This window comes from Rhinoraja longicauda, chromosome 43 (genome assembly GCF_053455715.1).
Source record: "Rhinoraja longicauda isolate Sanriku21f chromosome 43, sRhiLon1.1, whole genome shotgun sequence".
NCBI classification, from domain to species: domain Eukaryota; kingdom Metazoa; phylum Chordata; class Chondrichthyes; order Rajiformes; family Arhynchobatidae; genus Rhinoraja; species Rhinoraja longicauda.
Window position 1 is genome coordinate 242,299 of NC_135995.1, and position 21,008 is coordinate 263,306.

Sequence of the window (21,008 nt, forward strand, 5' to 3'; positions counted from 1 at the left end):
TCGATCACCCATTGACACACTAGTTCTGTGTTTAGTTTAGAGATACATCATGGAAACAGGCCCTTCGGCCCAACAAGTCCGCGCCGACCAACGATCCCCGCACACTAACACTAGCCTACACACGCTAGGGACGATTTATAATTAGACCAAGCCAATTAACCTACAAACCTGGAGTGTGGGTGGAAACCGGAGGTCCCGGAGAAAACCCACGCAGGTCACGGGGACAACGTACAAACTCCGTACAGATAGCACCCATAGTCAGGATCGAACCCGGGTCTCTAGCACTGTGAGGCAGCAGCTTTACCGCTGCGCCACCGTGCTGCTTAAAAGACACTTGCGCATGTACGTGGAGAGGAAACTTTAGTGGGATACGGGCCAAATGCAGGAAAAAGTGACTAGTTTGGATGGGGGTTCTCGGTCAGCATGGACGAGATAGGCCGAAAGGCCTGTTTCCCTGCTCTGTGACACTATGAGGTTGCCAAAATTCCTGCCCCCCCCCCCCTTCACCAGAAAACATTGTGAAGAGTTTTAGGCCCTATATCTGAGGGAGGATGTGCTGGCATTGGAGAGGGTCCAGAGGAGGTTTACAAGAACGATCGTGGGGAATGAGTGGGCTCACGTATGATGAGCGTTTGACGGCACTGGGCCTGCACTCGCTGGAGCTGCGAAGGATGAGGGGGGACCTCATTGAAACGTACCGAATAGTGAAAGTCCTGGAGAGAGTGGATGTGGAGAGGAGGATGTTTCCACTAGTGGAAGAGGTCAGAGCCTCAGAATTAAAGGACGTTCCTTTTAGGAAGGAGATGAGGAGGAATTTCTGTAGCCAGAGGGTGGTGAATCTGTGGAATTCTTTGCCACGGAAGGCTGTGGATGCCAAGTCAGTGAATAATTTTAGTGGGACAGTGTCGGACCAGAGGGCACTGCCTGAGAATAAAAGGAAGTACCTTTAGGAAGGTATTTATTTCACAAAATGCTGGAGTAACTCAGCAGGTCAGGCAGCATCTCAGGAGAGAAGGAATGGGTGACGTTTCGGGTCGAGACCCTTCTTCAGACTGATGTCAGGGGGTGGGACAAAGGAAGAATATAGGTGGAGACAGGAAGATAGAGGGAGAACTGGGAAGGGGAGGGGAAGAGAGGGACAGAGGAACTATCAGCCACATCTGCTTTCTTGGAATCTTACACTACCTTTAGGAAGGAGTGGGCGGATGCATGGTAGATGCAGTTTAATGTGGATAAATGTGAGGTTATCCACTTTGGTGGTAAGAACACGAAGGCAGGTTATTATCTGAACAGTGTCAAGTTAGGAAAAGGGGAAGTACAAAGAGATCTGGGTGTCCTTGTTCATTAGTCACTGAAAGTAAGCATGCAGGTACAGCAGGCACTGAAGAAAGCTAATGGGATGTTCGCCTTCATGACAAGATGATTTGAGTATAGAAGCAAAGAGGTCCCTAGTGAGGGCCCTAGTGAGACCGTACCTGGAGTACGGTGTGCAGTTTTGGTCTCCAAATTTGACGAAGGACATTCTTGCTATTGAGGAAGTGCAGCGAAGGTTCACCAGGTTAATTCCCGGAATGGCGGGACTGTCGTATCTTGAAAAACTGGAGCGACTGGGCTTGTACACACTGGAATTTAGGAGGAGGAGAGGGGATCTAATTCTAATTCTAATTCTATCATTTTATTTCGTACATGGTAAAAGACATCAATTAAAAAACAAAATAAACAAAAAACCAGAAGAAATACAAAGAATTTCATCCATTACTTAACGTCTTTACATGTGCGAAAAGGAGTAGGAAGTGTGAACTTATTTATTCCTACCCCCATTCCCTAATCAATATTTATCAAGTATTATCTATAATAACTAATACCTAAAATACATATATAACTACATATATACTCACTCACCCCTACAGTCATATGAATATACCTATTTACACAATAATGTCTATATTAACTACATCTGATATATATATACATACATTAGGCCAATCATATATATACATATACCCGACCATTTACATACAAAATATAAATACAAATATAGTCACCCACCCGTATAATAAGTCAAATATTAATACAAAAATACTCATACACCCTTATATGTTCATATAGATATACTTATTTAAATAATGATGTGTTATTATATGTAGACCCCTGGTGACTGTTAATCCCACTCCTCACTGTACCTAGAAAAAATCATGTGTTTATATTTGTTTTTAAACTGGATGATATTTATTCAAACATATAAGATTATTAAGGGATTGGACACGCTAGAGGCAGGAAACATGTTTCCGATGTTGGGGGAGTCCAGAACCAGGGGCTACAGCTTAAGAATAAGGGGTAGGCCATTTAAAACGGAAATTAGGAAAAACTTTTTCAGTCAGAGAGTTGTAAATCTGAGGAATTCTCTGCCTCAGAAGGCAGCGGAGGCCAATTCTCTGGATGCTTTCAAGAGTTAGATAGAGCTCTTAATGATAGCGGATTCAGGGGGTATGGGGAGAATGCAGGAACTGATTGTGGATGATCAGCCATGATCACATTGAATGGCGGTGCTGGCTCGAAGGGCCAAATGGCCTACTCCTGCACCTATTGTTTATTGTCTATTGAGATGAGGAGGATTTTTTTTAGCCAGAGGGTGGGGAATCTGTGGAATTCATTGCCACAGACCGCTGTGGAAACCATCAATAGGTGGTTTTAAGGCGGAGATTGACAGATTCTTGATTAGTACAGGTGTCAGGGTTTATGGTGAGAAGGAAGGAGAATGGGGTCGAGAGGGAAAGATAGATTGAATGGCGGAGTGGACTCGCTGGTCAGAGCGGACTCGGTGGGCCGAAGGGCCTGTTTGCACTTTGTATCTCTAAACTCAACATAGAACTAGTGTGTGAATGGGCGATCGATGGTCGGCGCAGACTCAGTGGGCCGAAGGGCCTGTTTCCACTCTGTATCTCTAAAACTAAAACTAAGAACTAAAACTATTGTGTAACGAACCAGATTTGATCAGGGTGGTTCTTGGTTCTTGGTCCTCCAAAATATTCCAAATGAAATTTAAACTGGTGGGTGATTATGGTAAAAGAACCGTTCGGAGGTAGTGACCATAAAATGATTAAATGCTGAGGCTTTATAACATGCTGGTCAGATCGCATATGGATGTTTTGGGAGCGGTTTGGGGCCCTATATATGACGAGGGATGTACTGGAGAGGGTCCAGAGGTTTATGACAATGATTACTTAACATATGATGAGCATATGTCGGCACAGGGCCTGTATTCGCTGGAGTTTAGAAGAATAAGGGGGAACCTCATTGAAACGTACCGAATAGTGAAAGGCTTGGATAGAGTGGGAGAGTCTAGGACCAGAGGGCACAGCCTCAGAATTAGACGTTCCTTTACGAAGGAGATGAGGAGGAATTTCTTTAGCCAGAGGGTGGTGAATCTGTGGGAGAAGGCAGGAGAATGGGGTTAGGAGGGAGAGAAGATCAGCCATGATTGAATGGCAGAGTGGACTTGATGGGCCAAATGGCCTAATTCTGCTCCTCTCACTTATGACTGTAAATATCACCAACAGCTGCATCAGCTACATTGAAGCTGTGGTCAATAAAGCACACTCATGTCTCATCTTACCCAAAAGATGAAGGAAGTTGGGCATTTCTCCAGTGACTCACAGCAACCTCTCCACATGAACTGTGAAAGAACACTGTTGGGTTGCATCACACCTTGGTTTGACAGCAGCTCTGCCCAAGGCCACAAGAAATTACTGACAGCTTAGTTTAGAGATACGGTGCGGAAACAGGCTCCCTCGGCCCACCGAGTCCACGCTGACCAGCGATCACCCGTTCACACACTAGTTCTATGTTTAGTTTAGCAATACAGCGCAGAAACAGGCCCTTCAGCCCACCAAGTCCGCGCTGACCAGTGATCACCCGTTCACACACTAGTTCTATGTTTAGTTTAGCAATACAGCGCAGAAACAGGCCCTTCAGCCCACCAAGTCCGCGCTGACCAGCGATCACCCGTTCACACACTAGTTCTGTGTTTAGTTTAGCGATACAGCATGGAACCCAGGCCCTTCGGCCCACCGAGTCCATGCTGACCAACGATCCCCGCACACTAGCACTATCCGACACCAACTAGGGACAATTTACAATTTTGGCAAGCCGATTAGCCTAGAAACCTGCACGTCTTTGGAATGTGGGAGGAAACCCAAACAGGTCAAGAGCCCAGATTCAAGAATGTTTTATTGTCACATGTCCCAGATAGTACAATGAAATTCCTACTTGCAGCAGCACAAAACAATATGTAAACAGGCAAACTCTGTACAGACAAACACCCGCAATCAGGATCGAACCCGGGTCTCTGGCGCTGTGAGGCAGCAACTCTACTGTTGCACCACTGTGTCCCCAACGTGGATATCACCCAGTCCATCACACAAAGCAGTCTCCCCACTCCACTCCCCGAAGGGCCCGTTAGAAAGCATTTTATCAGGATGCATCGCAGCTTGGTTGGGGAACAGTTCCATCCACACAGCAACAGGCTCTTCGGCCCACCACGTCCATGCCAGCCCTTTTTTGGCCCATCTATTGGTATAGTTGTACAATTACCACGTGTACCAGGATTCAGTGTTTGCCTGCAGCCCAGGCAAGTCGTACCATACAAGGTCATAAGTGATAGGAGCAGAATTAGGCCATTCGGCCCATCAAGTCTACACCGCCATTCAATCATGACTGATCTATCTCTCCCTCCTAACCCCATTCTCCTGCCTACTCCCCATAACCTCTGACATCCATACTAATCAATAATCCATCTATCTCTGCCTTAAATACATCCACTGACTTTGCCTCCTCAGATTCATCACCTTCTGACTAAAGATATTCCTCCTCATCTCCTTCCAACTGAATAATCCTACCACAACCAGAGAGCAGTGCTGAGCTACTAACTGCCTCTTTGATGACCCTCTGACTGTCCTTGATCAGACTTTGCTGGCTTTACCTTGCACTAAACGTTATTCCCTTATCATGTATCTGTACACTGTAAATGGAACAATTGTAATCATGTGTAGGAAAGAACTGCAGATGCTGGTTTAAGCGGTAGATAGACACAAAATGCTGCTTAACTCAGCGGGGACAGGCAGCATCTCTGGATAGAAGGTATGGGTGACATTAAGGATTGAGACCCTTCTTCTTTCCAGAGATGCTGCCTGTCCCACTGAGTTACTCCAGCGTTCGTGTCTATCATCGATTGTAATCATGTGTTGTCTTTCCACTGACTGGTTAGAAACATCGAAACATAGAAAATAGGTGCAGGAGTAGGCCATTCGGCCCTTCGAGCCTGTACGCACCGCCATTCAATATGATCATGGCTGATCATCCAACTCAGTATCCCGTACCTGCCTTCTCTCCATACCCCCTGATCCCCTTAGCCACAAGGGCCACATCTAACTCCCTCTTAAATATAGCCAATGAACTGGCCTCAACTATCTCTGTGGTAGAGAATTCCACAGATTCACCACTCTCTGTGTAAAAAAAAATGTTTTCTCATCTCGGTCCTAAAAGACTTCCCCCTTATCCTTAAACTGTGACCCCTTGTTCTGGACTTCCCCAACATCGGGAACAATCTTCCTGCATCTAGCCTGTCCAACCCCTTAAGAATTTTGTAAGTTTCTATAAGATCCCCCCTCAATCTTCTAAATTCCAGCGAGTACAAGCCGAGTCTATCCAGTCTTTCTTCATGTGAAAGTCCTGCCATCCCAGGAATCAATCTGGTGAACCTTCTCTGTACTCCTTCTATAGCAAGAATGTCTTTCCTCAGATTAGAAGACCAAAACTGTACGCAATACTCCAGGTGTGGTCTCACCAATGCCCTGTACAACTGCAGCAGAACTTCCCTAATCCTATACTCAAATCCCCTCGCTGGGGATGAATGCCAACATACCATTCGCTTTCTTCATTGCCTGCTGCACCTGCATGCCTACTTTCAATGACTGGTGTACCACGGCACCCAGGTCTCGTTGCATCTCCCCTTTTCCTAATCGGCCACCATTCAGATAATAGTCTGCTTTCCTGTTCTTGCCACCAAAGTGGATAACCTCACATTTATCCACATTATACTGCATCTGCCATGCATTTGCCCACTCACCTAACCTATCCAAGTCACCTTGCAGCCTCCTAGCATCCTCCTCACAGCTAACACTGCCCCCCAGCTTCGTGTCATCCGCAAACTTGGAGATGTTGCATTCAATTCCCTCGTCCAAATCATTAATATATATTGTAAATAGCTAGGGTTCTAGCACTGAGCCTTACGGTACCCCACTAGTCACTGCCTGCCATTCTGAAAAGGGCCCATTTATTCCTACTCTTTGCTTCCTGTCTGCCAGCCAGTTCTCTATCCACATCAATACTGAACCCACAATACCATGTGCTTTAAGTTTGCATACTAATCTCTTATGTGGGACCTTGTCGAAAGCCTTCTGGAAGTCCAGATATAACACATCCACTGGTTCTCCCTTATCCACTCTACTAGTTTCATCCTCGAAAAATTCTATGAGATTCGTCAGACATGATTTACCTTTCATAAATCCATGCTGACTTTGTCCAATGATTTCACCACTTTCCAACTGTGCTGCTTTCCCATCTTTAATAACTGACTCTAGCATTTCCCCCACTACCGATGTTAGACTAACTGGTCTGTAATTCCCCGTTTTCTCTCTCCCTCCCTTTTTGAAAAGTGGGGTTACATTAGCTACCCTCCAATCCTCAGGAACTACTCCAGAATCTAAAGAGTTTTGAAAAATTATCCCCATGATCAATTCACCTGTTTCTGACTGTAAAGGACCTACATTTGTTTTAACTAATCTTTTTCTCTTCACATATCTATAAAAGCTTTTGCAGTCAGTTTTTATGTCCCCTGCCAGTTTTCTTTCATAATTTATTTTCCCTTTCCTAATTAAGCCCTTTGTCCTCCTCTGATGGACTCTGAATTTCTCCCAGTCCTCTGGTAGGCTGCTTTTTCTTGCTAATTTGTATGCTTCATCTTTTGTTTTGATACTATCCCTAATTTCCTTTGTTAGCCACAGATGCACTACCTTCCCTGATTTATTCTTTTGCCAAACTGGGAAGAACAATTGTTGTAGTTCATCCATGCGATCTTTAAATGCCTTCCATTGCATATCTACCGTCAACCCTTTAAGAATCAATTGCCAGTCTATCGTGGCCAATTTACATCTCATACCCTCAAAGTTACCTTTCTTTAAGTTCAGAACCGTTGTTTCTGAATTAACTATGTCACTCTCCATCCTAATGAGGAACTCAACCATATTATGGTCACTCTTGCCCAAGGGGCCACGCACATCAAGACTGCTAACTAACCCTTCCTCATTACTCAATACCCAGTCTAGAATAGCCTGCTCTCTCGTTGGTTCCTCTACATGTTGGTTTAGAAAACTATCCCGCATACATTCCAAGAAATCCTCTTCCTCAGCACCTCTGCCAATTTGATTCACCCAATCTACATGTAGATTGAAGTCACCCATTATAACTGTTTTACCTTTGTTGCACGCATTTCTAATTTCCTGTTTGATGCCATCCCCAACTCTACTACAACTGTTAGGTGGCCTGTACACAACTCCCACTAGCGTTTTCTGCCCCTTAGTGTTTTGCAGCTCTACCCATATCGATTCCACATCCTCCAAGCTAATGTCCTTCCTTTCTATTGCGTTAATCTCCTCTCTAACCAGCAACGCTACCCCACCTCCTTTTCCTTCCTGTCTATCCCTCCTGAATATTGAATATCCCTGGATGTTCACTCCCAGCCTTGGTCACCCTGGAGCCATGTCTCCGTAATCCCAACTATATCATATTCATTAATAACTATCTGCACATTCAACTCATCCACCTTATCATGAATGCTCTTTGCATTGAGACACAATGCCTTCAGGCTTGTTTTTACAACACTCTTACCCCTTATACAATTATGTTGAAAAGTGGCCCTTTTTGATTTTTGCCCTGGATTTGTCTGCCTGCCACTTTTACTTTTCACCTTGCTACCTATTGCTTCTACCCTCGATTTACACCCCTCTGTCTCTCTGCTCCTGCTCCCATCCCCCTGCCACATTAGTTTAAATCCTCACCGACAGCACTAGCAAACATTCCCCTTTTGTTGTTAGCACGCAACAAAAGCTTTTCGTTGTCTCTCGGTACACATGACAATAAACATAGAAAACATAGAATAATAGAAAATAGGTGCAGGAGTAGGCCATTCGGCCCTTCGAACCAGCACCGCTATTCAATATGATCATGGCAGATCATCCAAAAGCAGTAATCCGTTCGTGCTTTCTCCCCATATCCCTCGATTCCGGTAGTCCTAAGAGCTAAATCTAACTCTCTCTTGAAAGCATCCAGTGGATTGCCATCCACTGCCTTCTGTGGCAGAGAATTTCACATATTCACAACTCTCTGGGTGACAGGCAGCTTCTCTAGAAAGAAGGAATGGGTGATGTTTCAGGTCGAGACCCTTCGTCAGACCCGGTGAACCTATGCTGCACTCCCTCAATAACAAGAAAACTAATCTAAGCTAATCTAAACTCCAGAGATGCTGCCACTAAACTAATCTAATCTCGAGAGATGCTGCCTGTCCCGCTGAGTTACTCCAGCGCTTTGTGTCTATCTTCGGTGCAGTTACCTTAATACACAAGTCTTTCAGTGATCAGACTCTGTACAAAATCACAACTCAACGAAACAGGTGTTTGATCGTGGGAACGAGCTAACAGACACGGAATTGCGTACCTGGGTTCTGTCCGCTGCTCGTCTCTGGAGTATCGACTGACAATCTATCAGCGGGCCAGTGTCCTTGTCTTCAGCGGCCGTCACTGTGTGGAGAACAAGAATGTGTGGAGAGGAAAATTTACATCAAGAAACGGAAGTAAAATAAGGAAGTATTTCTTTATCAGCAAATAGTTAACCCTTTTCATCCCTGATGGGGCATGACTTCGACTTAGTTTTTTCAATTTATATCAAAACAATTATTCTATTATTAAAAATCATATTTACAATACAATAAAACAAAACAGAACCCACCACCAGAATACAAGACAAACAAATATACTAAATGAACTACTATACAACTAGGTTACATTCCTTGTCCAGGATGCATTCCACCCCCCGCGGTGCCCAGCGGTCCCGGAAATCCCCCAGAATGCCCATGGACAGCGCCTGGTTCCTCTCCAGTGCCACCCGCGTACGGACGTAACCCCGGAAAATGGGCACGCACTCTCGTCCCCATCTCTGTGACCTCCTCCCCTCCTATGACTCTGTAACACCCTCCCCTCTGACCCCTGCACTCCTCTCTGTCTCTGTAACCCCCTCTCCTCTGACCCCTACACTCCTCAACTCTGTAACACCCTCCCATCCATCCGGCACCTACACCCCTCTCCCCGTCCCTGTAACCCCCTCCCCTCCGGCCCCTTCACCCCTCTCCCCGTCTCTGTAACCCCCTCCCCTCCCCTTTGGCCCCTACACCACTCTCCCGGTCTCTGTAACCCACTCCCATCCCATCCCTACATCCCCCCGTTTCTGTAACCTCCTTCCCTCCCCTCCAGCCACTGCACCCCTCCAGTCTATGTAATCCCCGTCCCTCTGACCTCTACACACCTCCCTCTCTTTATAATCCTCCCTCTGGCCCCTATACCCCATCCCCTCCGGCCCCGACAACCCTCTCCCCATCTCTGTAAACCCGTCCCCTCCGGTCTCTACACCCCTCTCTGTAACTCTCTCCCCTCCACCCCTCCCTGGCAAATTGGAGGTATTTAATCTAACAGGTGTGACAGTCTCCTGCTCCACTGTGCCATTTGGACAAGACTACACTGATTCAGGAATTGGAGGAAAGAACTGCAGTTGCTGGTTTAAATCGAAGATGTTGAGGAGGTCCACACGTCGTGTAAACACTCTGTTTAATCATTAACCGAATACAGTTCCGTCGCTCACCCGCGCAAGCCCGAGTTCCGTCGCTCACCCGCGCAAGCCCGAGTTCCGTCGCTCAGCCGCGCATGCCCATGTTCCGTCGTTCACCTGTGCGTTCCCACGTTCCGTCGCTTACCCGTGCATGTCCGCGTTCCGAGCGTTCACCCGCACGTGCCCGCGTTCCGTCGCTCACCAGCGCAAGCCCGAGTTCCGTCGCTCAGCCGCGCATGCCCGTGTTCCGTTGTTCACCTGTGCGTGCCCGCGTTCCGTCGCTCACCCGCACGTGCCCGCGTTCCGTCGCTCACCCGCACGTGCCCGCGTTCCGTCGCTCACCCGCACGTGCCCGAGTTCAAACTCCAATTGCCAAATCCTTTGTTCTCCTGGCACACGAATGCCCGACCCTCTGACCGTGTAGCTGTTCGGCCCAGATCACGCCCGGTCCGCATGAGAGTCCTGCCTGACAAACGATGGTTCAATACCAAATTGGCTTGGCCCGCTACATGAACCCCCCCCCCGAACCAGAGTACTGGAGGCGGGTAGGGTGACGAGTGAGGCGGCCTGGTCGCGTGTACGCGTCTCCTGTGTTCAGGGTCCTAGCTGGCAGAGATGAGGGCGGGTGCGGTCATGACGGTGGATGCCCTGTGTGGTGGGGTTGTGCCACCTGCACTGGTTGGTCAACGTCCAAGTGTGCCAGCTTAAGACGGTCCACGGAGACAGTCTCATGCCTGCCGCCCGTGTTGATGACACAAGTCGTGGTGCCGTGCTGCAGTACCTGAATGGGGTCCCTCGTAAGCACTTTGCAGCGGCGTACGGTGGGAATTGCGGCGAATGAAAACATACTGGCAGTTTGTGAGGGCCGGTGGTTCGTACGTGGGGGCGAGTCCGTGGCGGGACGTCGGGACGGCAGAGAGCGTGCCCCCCTTCTCCCGGAGGCATGTCAGCATGGTCAAGGATGGTTCCTGATGTCCACGTGATGCTGGGATTAAATCCCCTGGGACAGTAAGTGGGGCGCCGTACAACAGCTCGGCTGAGGAAATTGCCAGATCCTCCTTCGGGGCAGTGTGTATTCCCAGCAGTACCCACGGCAACCATCCGGTCCGGGCCCGCGAGCTGTGCCTTTAAGGATATCTTCAGGTGCCGGTGAAAATGCTCCACTAGGTCGTTGGCTTGTGGGTGGTGGGCTGTAGTGTGGTGCAGATGAGCGCCAAACAGCCGGGCAACTGCTGACCACAACTCGGAGGTGAACTGCACACCTCTGTCCACTGACACAGCAAAACGGGCAATCCAGTGGCAGTGAGGGCACGTGGACACATTGCAGCAGACGTATCTGAGATCAGGGCGGCTCCTGATGAGGTATCCGAGAGCGAGACGGCTCCCGAGAGATTGTCCGTTCCCGATGGGGGCAAAACGCTGACCTCCGCTCACGTGTCCACCAGAAAACGCCGCCCGGTCCCATGTGCAGAGGAGGCGATGCCTCTGGCCGGCCACAGTAGCCACTACTGGCAGTCGGCCGAGGCGTTTCCCGGAATGTGCGCAGGGTGGTCGGCATCTGCGTGCCTCGGAACCCCACCTTTGGTGGTCGTAGCACCACGTACTTTTGCTGGCATCGCTCGAGTCCAGCTTCACCGGCGCATCTTCGGTGGAGGCTGGGACCGGCCGCTTGACCCGCAGAGGCCGCGCCACCACCCCGTTGATGGTGGCGCCACCCGGCTGTTTAACCTGCCAAAGCACGTCTGCACGGGCAGCTGCCCGGCGGGGGACGGTGAAATCCTCGTTCACGAGGAGTAGGCGAATGTCATCAGGCGTTTGTTCGAGGAAAATCTGTTTGAACAGGAGGCAGGGCGCGTGGCCGTTCAGCAAGGCGAACATTTCGCTCATGAGCACAGACGGCTTGCGGTCGCTGAGGCCGTCCATGTGCAGGAGTTTGTCGGCCCTGTCGCAGAGGCTGAGACCGAAAGTGCACAAAAGGAGCGTATTAAGGCCCTTGTACGTGCCCGCAGCTGGTGGCTGGCGAAGGTAATTGATTAGGCACCTGGTGGTGTCCTGGTCCAGCGCTCTGACCACGTGGTAATATTTTGTAGCATCGGCAGCGATCTGTCGAATGTGGAACTGGGCCTCAGCCTGTTCGAACCACACTTGGGGCTGTGATGTCCAGAAAATGGGGAGTTTAACTGAAACTGCATTCTGCTGGTCTAGGTTGCTGGCTGCAAACATGTCAATAATCCAAAATAAGCCATTTTGGATCGACGGGGTCACCACTGAGGAGGTCCACACCTCATGTAAACACTCTGTTTAATCATTACCCGAATACAGTTCCGTCGCTCACCCACGTCTGCCTGAGTTTAATCTCCAATTGCCAAATTCTTTATTCTCCTGGCACAATAGACAATAGGTGCAGGAGTAGGCCATTCGGCCCTTCGAGCCAGCACCACCATTCAATGTGATCATGGCTGATCATTCTCAATCAGTACCCCGTTCCTGCCTTCTCCCCATAACCCCTGACTCCACTATCCTTAAGAGCTCTATCTAGCTCTCTCTTGAATGCATTCAGAGAATCGGCAGTGAATTCCACAGATTTACAACTCTCTGACTGAAAACGTTTTTCCTCATCTCCGTACTAAATGGCCTAGCCTTTATTCTTAAACTGTGGTCCTTGGTTCTGGACTCCCCCAACATTGGGAACATGTTTCCTGCCTCTAACGTGTCCAACGCCTTAATAATCTTACATGTTTCGATAAGATCCCCATCTTTTCTCCCCGTATTGCCTTTTTAGTTATCTTCTGTTGCTCTTTAAAAGAGTCACAATCCTCTGGCTTCCCACTCTTCTTTGCTATGATATACTTCTCTTTTATTTTTATGCTGTCCTTGACTGCCCTTGTCAGCCATGGGTGCCTCTTACTCCCCTTAGAATTTTTTCTCCTCTTTGGGATAAATTGATCCTGCAACTTCTGCATTGTTCCCAGGAATACCTGCCATTGCTGTTCCACCGTCATCCCTGCTAGGGCCTCCTTCCAGTCAAATCTGGCCAGCTCCTGCCTCATGCCTCTGTAATCCTCTAAGAAAAGATAAGGTACAAGGGTAAACTAGCCAATAATATAAAGGAGGATAGTAAAAGCTTTTTTAGGTATGTGAAGAGGAAAAAAATAGTCAAGGCAAATGTGGGTCCCTTGAAGACAGAAGCGGCGGAATTTATTATGGGAAACAAGGAAATGGCAGACGAGTTGAACCGGTACTTCGGATCTGTCTTCACTAAGGAAGATACAAGCAATCTCCCAGATGTTCTAGTGGCCAGAGATCCTAGGGTGACAGAGGAACTGAAGGAAATCCACATTAGGCAGGAAATGGTGTTGGGTAGACTGATGGGACTGAAGGCTGATAAATTCTCAGGGCCTGATGGTCTGCATCCCAGAGTACTTAAGGAGGTGGCGCTAGAAATTGTGGACGCATTGGTGATCATTTTCCAATGTTCTATAGATTCAGGATCAGTTCCTGTGGATTGGAGGGTAGCTAATGTTGTCTCACTTTTTAAGAAAGGAGGGAGAGAGAAAACGGGAAATTATAGACCAGTTAGTCTGACATCAGTGGTGGGGAAGATGCTGGAGTCAATTATAAAAGACGAAATTGCGGAACATTTGGATAGTAGTAACAGGATTGTTCCGAGTCAGCATGGATTTACGAAGGGGAAATCATGCTTGACTAATCTTCTGGAATTCTTTGAGGATGTAACCAGGAAAATTGACGGGGAGAGCCGGTGGATGTGGTGTACCTTGACTTTCAGAAAGCCTTTGACAAGGTTCCACATAGGAGATTAGTGGGCAAAATTAGAGCACATGGTATTGGAGGTAGGGTACTGACATGGGTAGAAAATTGATTGACAGACAGAAAGCAAAGAGTGGGGATAAATGGGTCCCTTTCAGAATGGCAGGCAGTAACTCGTGGGGTACCGCAAGGCTCGGTGCTGGGACCGCGGCTATTTACAATATACATTAATGACTTGGATGAAGGGATTAAAAGTACCATTAGCAAATTTGCAGATGATACAAAGCTGGGTGGTAGTGTGAACTGTGAGGAAGATGCTATGAGGTTGCAGGGTGACTTGGACAGGTTGTGTGAGTGGGCGGATGCATGGCAGATGCAGTTTAATGTGGATAAGTGCGAGGTTATCCACTTTGGTGGTAAGAATAGGAAGGCAGAGTATTATCTGAATGGTGTCAAGTTAGGAACAGGGGACGTTCAACGAGATCTGGGTGTCCTAGTGCATCAGTCACTGAAAGGAAGTATGCAGGTTCAGCAGGCAGTGAAGAAAGCCAATGGAATGTTGGCCTTCATAACAAGAGGAGTTGAGTATAGGAGCAAAGAGGTCCTTCTGCAGTTGTACAGGGCCCTAGTGAGACCGCACCTGGAGTACTGTGTGCAGTTTTGGTCTCCAAATTTGAGGAAGGATATTCTTGCTATTGAGGGCGTGCAGCGTAGGTTTACTAGGTTAATTCCCAGAATGGCAGGACTATCATATGTTGAAAGACTGGAGCGACTAGGCTTGTATACACAGGAATTTAGAAGGATGAGAGGAGATCTTATCGAAACGTATAAGATTATTAAGGGGTTGGACACGTTAGAGGCAGGAAACATGTTCCCAATGTTGGGGGAGTCCAGAACAAGGGGCCACAGTTTAAGAATAAGGGGTAGGCCATTTAGAACTGAGATGAGGAAAAACGTTTTCAGTCAGACAGTTGTGAATCTGTGGAATTCTGTGCCTCAGAAGGCAGTGGAGGCCAATTCTCTGAATGCATTCAAGAGAGAGCTGGATAGAGCTCTTAAGGAAAGTGGAGTCAGGGGGTATGGGGAGAAGGCAGGAACGGGGTACTGATTGAGAATGATCAGCCATGATCACATTGAATGGTGGTGCTGGCTCGAAGGGCCGAATGGCCTACTCCTGCACCTATTGTCTATTGTGCCAGGAGAATAAAGGATTTGGCAATTGGAGATTGAACTCGGGCAGACGTGGGTGAGCGACGGAACTGTATTCAGCCATGATCACATTGAATGGCGGTGCTGGCTCGAAGGGCCGAATGGCCTCCTCCTGCACCTATTGTCTAATCCCCTTTGCTATACTGTAATACTGACACTTCCTATTTTCCCTTCTCCCTCTTAATTTGTTGAGTAAAACTTATCATATTATGATCACTGCATCCTAATGGCTTTTCACCTCGAGTTCCCTTATCAGATCAGGTTCATTATACAACACTAAATCCAGAATTACCTTCTCCCTGGTAGGCTCCAGTACAAGCTGTTCTAAGAATCCATCTCGGAGACACTCCACAAACTCTCTTTCCTGGCGTCCATTACCAACCTGATTTTCCCAGTCTACCTGCATGTTGAAATCTCCCATAACCACCATAGCATTACATTTGCCACATGCCAATTTTAGCTCCTGATTCAACTTGCACCCTATGTCGAGGCTACTGTTTGGGGCCCTGTAGATAACTCCCATTAGGGTCTTTTTACCCTTACAATTCCTCATTTCTATCCATACTGATTCTACATCTCCTGATTCTATGTCACCCCTTGCAAGGGAGTGAATATCATTCCTTACCAACAGAGCGACCCCACCCCCTCTCCCCACCTGTCTGTCTTTTCTATATGTTGTGTACCCCTGAATATTCAGTTCCCAGCCCTGGTCCTCTTGTAGCCATGTCCCTGTGATTCCCACAACATCATACTTGCCAATGTCTAACTGAGCCTCAAGCTCATCTACTTTATTTTTCATACTTTGCGCATTTAAATACAACACTTTAACTCCCCTCCCCTCTCACACCGGTCACAATTGGCCCTGACCTTACTCTCTTATCCCATCTAGAACTTCCCTTCTCATTTATTCGAGAGTCCTTTGCAATTTCTCCTGTATTCGCTTCCCCTTTAACTCCATCTTCTTATTCCCAATTTGTCAACCCCTCCCCCCCCACTTCTTAGTTTAAAGCCACACGTGTAGCACTAGCAAACCTGCCTGCCAGAATATTGGTCCCCCTGCTGTTAAGGTGCAACCCGTCCCTTTTGTACAGGTCACCCCTACCCCAGAAGAGATCCCAGTGGTCTAGAAATCTAAATTCCTGCTCCCTACACCAGCCCCTCAGCCATACATTCATATCCCCGATCTCTCTGTTCCTGCCCTCACCAGCACGAGGTACAGGTAACAGTCCAGAGATAACCACGCTTGACGTCCTACTTCTCAGTCTTGTTTCTAACTCTCTAAACTCACACTGCAGTATCTCCTTCCTCTTCCTCCCGACGTCGTTCGTGCCCACATGCACAACTACTTCCGGTTGATCGCCTTCCCTCACTAGGATGTTCTAAAGCCGCTCCGTGATGTCTTGAACCCTGGCACCAGGGAGGCAACAGACCATCCTCAAGTCCCACCTGCCGCCACAGCATCTACTGTCCGTACCCCAGACAATGGGGTCACCCACTACTATGGCTCTTCCTGACTTCGGTCTCCCCGGTAAGTCTCCTTGCCTGGATTAGAGCCGCCAACTTGTCCGCCGCTCGGACTGGAAGAGTCTTCTGCCCCGACAGCTCCCAAGAGGGTGTACCTGTTTGCAATAGGCACAGCCACTGGGGTCTCCTGAAGTCCACGTTCGCTCCCCCTTGAAATGGGCTCCCACCTTCACTCGACCTGTACCCTTGGAGTGACAGCCTCACAGTAGGTCCTGTCCAGGAAACTCTCACTTTCCCAGATGGCCCTGAGATCATCCAGCTGCTTTTCCAACTCCACTACACGTCCATTCAGGAGCTGCACCTGGACACAGTTCTGGCAGGTGCAGCTCCCAGAAGCTCCAGCGGTGTCCCTACCTTCCCACATCGTGCAGGAAACACACTGCACCAGCTTGTCTGCCATTACTTTATTGTCAAAAAACAAATCAGGCTCAAAAACAAGTGTATCCTCCCCACCTCAGCCCCCTCGCCGAAGACTCGCAGCCAAAGAAAACCTCGCAGCCAAAGAAAACCTCGCAGCCAAAGAAAACCTCGCAGCCAAAGAAAACCTCGCAGCCAAAGAAAACCTCGCAGCCAAAGACTCGCACTTCCCTCGACAGGGCCACACCCAGGCCGGGCTGCACCCCTTGTGCAAGCCTTGTTTATATCAGTCACTAAATTGCCTAATTGGCCAATTTACCAAACATCTAATTTAATTGAGCAGCCAATCCACGTACTCACTTCTCTCCTGCCTTCCTGATGAGCTTGGAGGTATGCGCTTCACTATTTGCCTGCTAGCGTCCCTTTGGCACTCTTTTTAAACTGACTTTTTACCTTCAATTAACACTTACTTGCTTTCAAGTCAAGTCAAGTCAAGTCTATTTGTCACATACATATACAAGATGTGCAGTGAAATGAAAGTGGCAATGCCTGCGGATTGTGCTAAACTACAAAACAGAATAGAAAAAAATGATTTTATCACAAAAAATAAATTAATACAGTAAATTAAATTAGTCCCTGGTGATGTGAGAGTTAACAGTCCGGACGGCCTGTGGGAAGAAACTCCGTCTCATCCTCTCTGTTTTCACAGCGTGACAGCGGAGGCGTTTGCCTGACTGTAGCAGCTGGAACAGTCCGTTGCTGGGGTGGTAGAGGTCCCCCATAATGTTGCTTGCTCTGGATCTGCACCTCCTGATGTATAGGTCCTGCAGGGGGTTGAGTGTAGTTCCCATAGTGCGTTCAGCCGAACGCACTACTCTCCACAGAGCCTTCCTGTCCTGGGCAGAGTTGTTCCCAAACCAGATTGTAATGTTCCCGGACAAGATGCTTTCTACAGCCCCAGAGTAGAAGCACTGAAGGATCCTTAGAGAGACTCTAAATTTCCTCAACTGTCTGAGGTGGTAAAGGCACTGCCTTGCCTTACTCACCAGTTTGGCAATGTGTGTTGTCCATGTCAGATCTTCTGTGATGTGACTCCCAGGTATTTAATGCTGCTCACCCTATCCACAGTAGACCCATTTAACTCCAGTGGCGTGTACGTCCTCGGATGTTGAGCCCTTCTAAAGTCTACAATCAGCTCCTTAGTTTTTGTGACATTCAAGAGGAGGCTGTTGTCCTGACACCAGAGTGCCAGATCAGCCACCTCCTCCCGGTAGGCCTTCTCATCGTTGTCGGAGACCAGGCCCACCACCACAGTGTCATCAGCAAACTTGATGATGGAGTTTGAGCTGAACCCGGCCACACAGTCATGTGTGTACAGGGAGTACAGTAGGGGGCTAAGGACGCAACCCTGGGGGGATCCTGTGTTCAGGGTGAGGAGGCTGGATGTGTGTTCCCCCATCCTGACCACTTGGGGCCTGGCGGTGAGAAAGTCCAGGACCCAGGCACACAGGGGAATGTTAAGCCCCAGTTTCAGCAGCTTCTCAGCCAGTCTGGTGGGGACTATTGAGTTGAAAGCTGAACTAAAATCAATGAACAGCATCCTCACATAGGCCCTCTTCTGGCTGTCCAGATGCGATAGAACCTGGGAGAACGCATCATCTGTGAATCTGTTCGAACCGGTATGCGAACTGAAGCGGGTCCATATTGCAAGGGAGGAAGGCACAGATGTGGTTCTTGATTAGTCTCTCGAAGCATTTCATGACCACCGAGGTGAGGGCCACCGGTCGATAGTCATTCAAACAAGCTGGAGAGGCATTCTTTGGCACTGGTACGATGATGGATCCTTTGAAGCATGCAGGGATCACGGACTTTGCCAAGGAGAGGTTGAATATTGTGGTGAGGACTGGAACAAGCTGAGTGGCACAAGACTTTAGTACTCGCCCAGATATACCATCTGGGCCTCCAGCTTTCCTCGTATTCATATGCGTCAGCGCCCTCCTCACATCGTGCTCAGACACCGAGAATGCGTGCACGTCCCCCGCGGTGGATCCCCCTCCAGCCTCGCTAGCCAGCGCGCTGGCGGCGTTGTTTTTAGACGGCGAGCTAGGGGTAATGTTGCCCATCTCAAACCGTGTAGCAGGAGTTCAAGTCATCAGCTTGGGAGGTGCCGGCACTTCCGGTTGAGGGGGGGCTGCATCGGTAGTTAGTTATAATCCGTAGCCCCTGCCAAAGGCGCCTGGTGTCCTGCTGCTCCATCAGCGACTCCATCCTGTCCCTGTACCTCCTTTTTGCGTCCTTCACTACCCTTCGCAGTCGGTAAGACTCTACCTTGTAGTTGGCCATATTGCCGGATGCCAGGCCGGAGTTGTAAGCAGCGGTGCGAGCATTCAAGGCAACGCGAATAGACCTGTCCACCCAGGGTTTTTGAATAGGAAAGATACTGACCCTTACCGTGGGGACGATGTTATCGGCTATTGTGGCAATGAAGTCCGTAACCGCTTCCACAAACTCATTGACGTCTCTGGAACTTGCTTGGAATATATTCCAGTCGACATCGCTCAGTGCATCTTGCAGCATAGCCTCTGAATGGTCAGACCACCACTTTACGTCCCTCGACACCGCCGTTTCCCATACTATCCGTTGTTTATACTCCGGCAGCAGGAAAATGGCAGCGTGGTGAGATTTTCCAAAAGGAGGGAGAGGAACGGCCTTATAGTCTTTCCTGAATGGCGTGTACCAGTGGTCCAAAGTTCTTTCCCCCCTGGTGACACACGTGAGGTGTTGGCAGAAGTTAGGCATGACCTTTTTGAGATTTGCCCTATTAAAATCTCCAGCCACCAGCACAGCTGCATCAGGGTTCTTGTTTTGTTGTCGACACAACACATCATGTAGGGCCGATAGTGCCACGTCGGCGTCTGCATGCGGTGGAATATAGACGGCTGAACTCCCGGGGAAGGTAAAATGGATAGCATGAGATAGTCAGCAGGAACGAGAAAGTGTCTTAATATTCCTGGGGTTGCACCAGTTATTGTTGGTCATGACGCAAACTCCTCCACCCTTGGATTTCCCCGATTCTTCTATTCTGTCCGCACGGAAAACAGTGAAGGACTCGGTTGGGAAGATCACCTGATCCAGCACCAGCGGGGTCAGCCATGTCTCGGTCAGACAGAAGATGTTGCAGTCTCCTTTGTCCCGCTGGAATCTGATCCTCTCTCTGAGCTTGTTCTCCAGGGACTGGACATTCTCCTGAAGGATGCTGGGCAGAGGTGGACGGAAGGCTTGGGCTCTCAGCCTATTCCGAATCTCCCCCCCCCCTCCCGCCTTCCACGATGTTTTCTCCGACTTTTTCTTGGAGCCGCGTTCCCATTGATGTTGCCGCTGCATGCTCTTTTGATCTCCGTCAGCCACGCTGGATCGGTGAATACAGTGTCTAATAAATCTTCGGTTACGCTAAGGTTTTGTTTTATGAGAGTTTTCCGGTTGTACATTACTAGTACTAGTGTGTTAGTACTTAAAAATAAATTGAAAAAGAATATACAAGTTAAAAAAACGCACAATCTCCACGGACCTACCACGACGGCCGCGCCATCTTAGGTTTCAGCCAACAGTCGTCCTTGCTCTTGCACTCCCGACCTTTACTGACTGACTGCTAGCGTCCCTTTGGCGCTCTTTTCAAACTGGCACACGACGGCCCGATCTCCTGATTGGTCGGCCCAGATCACGTCCGGTCCACACGAGAGTTCGAGCCTGACAAAGAGTGGTGAATCTGTGGAGTTCTTTGCCACAGAAGACCAAGTCAATGGATACTTTTGAGGTAGAGATAGATAGATTCTTAATTAGTACAGGTGTTAGGGGTTATGGGGGGAAGGCAGGAGAATTGAGTTGGGAGGGAAAGATTGATTGAATGGCAGTGTAGACTTGATGGGCCAAATGGCCTAATTATGCTGCTATCAGAAGGTCAGATGGAATAGGAGGAGAAGAACGTCCTTTAATTGTGAGGCTTTGACCTCCCACTGGTGGAAACATCCTCTCCACATCCACTCTAACTCGGCCTTTCACTATTCTGTACGTTTCAATGCAGTCCCCCATCATTCTTCTAAACTCCAGCGAGTACAGGCCCAGTGCCAACAAACTCCCATCATAGGTTCATCTACTCATTCCTGGGATCATTCTCGTAAACCTCCTCTGGACCCTCTCCAGAGCCAGCACATCCT

The 21,008-nt window shown here is 48.6% G+C and overlaps 1 protein-coding gene across 1 annotated transcript in view; it reads right to left on the reverse strand.

Annotated features, from left to right (window-relative positions):
- LOC144612122 (sialic acid-binding Ig-like lectin 13) overlaps nt 1–21,008 on the reverse strand; it is an 88,248-nt gene that overhangs the window by 56,196 nt on the left and 11,044 nt on the right. The window contains exon 2 of the mRNA XM_078431680.1: nt 8,773–8,855. The gene's annotated coding sequence lies outside the window, so the exon portion shown is untranslated. The remainder of the gene's footprint in view (nt 1–8,772; nt 8,856–21,008) is intronic.